Source organism: Apium graveolens, chromosome 4 (assembly GCF_009905375.1).
Source record: "Apium graveolens cultivar Ventura chromosome 4, ASM990537v1, whole genome shotgun sequence".
In the NCBI taxonomy this organism is placed as follows: domain Eukaryota; kingdom Viridiplantae; phylum Streptophyta; class Magnoliopsida; order Apiales; family Apiaceae; genus Apium; species Apium graveolens.
This window is the reverse complement of record NC_133650.1, coordinates 7,108,668-7,111,834: the sequence shown is the minus strand read 5'-3', so window position 1 is coordinate 7,111,834 and position 3,167 is coordinate 7,108,668. Positions and strand designations below refer to the sequence as shown.

Sequence of the window (3,167 nt, the reverse complement as noted above, 5' to 3'; positions counted from 1 at the left end):
TCCCTAATACTCTCAACTAATGCATCAACAAATGTGGAGATCATTCATACCCTAGTGCACCTTCATGCAGATAAATTACCAAAAATAATGCAAGTTAACAATCAACAAGATTTCGACTAAACAAGGGAGATTGCTCCTTATAAATTTGACTTTTAACACTTAGCCAATAATTTTTAAAAGGGAGCGAACCCGCTGATATAAATATAAGTTCTAGTACAAATATATTTTGACAACCATTTAGAACTTGTAAGTCTTGGTTTGATTTAAGGCTGAATAGATAAAAGAAGTTTGATTGAGTAAAAAATCTTGTTTCGTGAGCTCTAGAATTTCTTTCCTTCCACAAGAAATATGTATAAATCTATAGAGCAAGTAAACACCCTATACTTTTTACACTATCAACATTATTAGATACCTCTCTAAGGAAAGAATTCCACATTTGGTCCATGTTCACATGGTGTTCATTGGCCCTAGCAGCTTATCCAGAATCCACCTAGAAAAGTGACAATGCATAATAACAAATTGAGATTAGCATAACGAGATATACCATATTTGAACCAAACTCCATTATACAAAGGAACAACCACCCATGTTTCTCGAATATTATTTCAAATATCAACAACTTTAGTCTTAGAAGAGCCATCCCATAAAATAGTATCACCAATATCTATAGCAAAATACGGATATGAAAAGGACCCGACCCAGGTGTTAAACCTAGAAGCAGAGATGTGACATGACTTTACACCGTAGCATGTGGGGTCACATATTAAGAGATCGAAATCTTACAAATAACCGTAAAGGTCGGTCGATTAATGGTCAATTTTGCTGTTATTTTCAACCGATGGGTCATTTCTATCAAGATTTTGAACGACTAACATGATCGGTCATCCGAGGGTTGGTTCTGCATATATTTTCAACCGATAAGAGTCATTTGAAAACATGTTTTCGATTGTTTATGACCTTTTTTCTTGTAGGGAAAGCAACCATATACTTAGTCTATTAACATCACCCACCGAAGCAAAAATTTGAGATGAAGAGTCAGTGATAATAGGATCATGAACAGAGGTTCCAGGTCTGGAATGGTCCCATCACCAGATCAGAAAATGTTATTTCCATTACCGGTTCGAAAAGAGATAGGTTCGCGGGTAATATTTTGCAAACTAAGCATCTTTTTCCAAAACCAGAAAACAATCATCACTCATATTCATGGTCCAAAAACTTTAATTTCTCAGCAAAGTGGGGTGAGTCCATTTAACCCATAATCCCATATATGCATAAGAGTTAATGCATGGTTCCAAGAGATTGAACATATCGGTCTCCATATTACATTGACACCTGGTACCTTGTTTACTTCACCTTTCCAAAGGAATCTTACATACATAGTTTGAAAAGATTTATGAACACCAATGGCCATTAAAAATGCTAAGACTAGTAAGGTTGAATCGCATGAACTACCTGACTACATTTACCCGCCATATTTAATTTGATATTTAGTTTAGAGAGATTTAATTTAATACTTTTCAAATTTGACCGACCACCTTTGATCTAATTTGGCATGTTAAATTTAAGCTATCATATTTAACTAGTTCGAAATCAACCGATCAAATTTATGAAAATTTGTTAGATTTACTAAATTCGACTAGTATAAATACGATCAGTCCAAAACCTAGCCAAATTTAGCTAAATACAAATAACTACAATCGAATTTAGCACAATACATAGTCTACTGGTTGAATTTAGGTTTGTTATTGTGTAGTAAGAAAAGTTTTGGTACAATTTTTTGATTTAGGGAGCCCTCTCTTTGTGCTCGAAAAAATAAACAATAAAAATATTTTTTATCTCAAAAGCACGGGCTTCCCTAGTCAAATTAAACTACACTACAACTTTTATTTTATTTACAACACTAAGGCTATGGCATTGTTTCTTTCTTTCAAGAGCTATGGCTCTTTTCTTCTTTCTGATGTTTTCAAACTTGGTGCTAATTCTATGTTCCTGGATACGTCTATTTATAGTGTACAAACTGCTTATGTCATTACTTACATATTATTTTAACTTGAAAACATGCAGCATACCTTATATCTAGCATTCAAACTTGACTCTTCCAACCAGTAACTCAATGATAAAACCTAGGCTTTAATTTTAACAGGTGCTGCATACCAACGCTATACAACTCCCTGATTCTTAGGAAGACTTCTGTGTATTTCTTATGTGAATAGTTGACCATGCATGCATAATAAATTATTGCACCGAGCTGCCTACCATTTTTTCCTTGATGAAGATTTGCACTACATTTATTCTTTTGTTTTATTCATTATCTATGCATCTGGAAGAGTTTGACATTTTAACACTCCCACTCAAACTCGACTTTGCATTCTAATAGATGAGACTTACATTAAAGATGCTATCAGCAATATGTAAATATGCAACTAATCTCTTTTTTTTACAAACTCAAGATGCAACTACACACTGGTCAATTTTCTCAACTTTTATGAATTTAAAATTTCAACTATTTATCTCTTTTACCAAAGACATCAGCAAACAACAAAATATATACACTAGGTTTGAAACCATATCACAAACCTACGAGAACAGGATGCTCACATCATATGCCAGACGTATGGTTTTAAACACCTCGCCGGCTTGTGCCTCTTTGCTAACATCAGGATGATACTGTCACATAATAAACAAAAAATGTTACTATTCACAAATAAGTTCACGAATTATTTATGGCAAATAGGCGATAATTAATATTCATAAATACACACTCCAAACCATTTAAATACATTGAAATTAATGAAAACATCATACCTCGTGCATAGAAGTAAATTAGGGTTTCAGTTTGAAAAATCTCCAATTTACAAAATTAGGGTTTTGATTTTAAAAAACTCCTAATTTACAAAATTTGATTTGGTTAATATTTCACGCAGAGGAGAGAAGTTCGATTCACGCTTAACCATTTGAGTTTCTAACAAGATAATCTTACCAAGCTTATCTTATTACCAATATTGAGAAGGAAAGATGAGCAGAGAGAGGAGAGAGAGGGGGAGGGAGGTAAGATGAGTATAGGTGAGAGGTGAGCACAAATGAGGGTGGTGGTGAGTGAAGGTGAGCAAAGAATCGAGAGAGAGGTGAGTGAGAGAGAGGGGCGAGTGAGAGAAAGAAAAAAATGG

At 34.0% G+C, this 3,167-nt stretch overlaps 1 long non-coding RNA gene across 1 annotated transcript; it reads right to left on the bottom strand.

The window, feature by feature from the left end:
* Nucleotides 1-274: 274 nt before the first annotated feature.
* Nucleotides 275-2,915, bottom strand: LOC141717167 (uncharacterized). Its single transcript, XR_012573544.1, has 3 exons — nucleotides 2,806-2,915; nucleotides 2,599-2,667; nucleotides 275-490 (listed from the first exon to the last, which is right to left on the bottom strand). It is a non-coding gene; the product is annotated as an uncharacterized LOC141717167 (long non-coding RNA).
* Nucleotides 2,916-3,167: the final 252 nt, after the last annotated feature.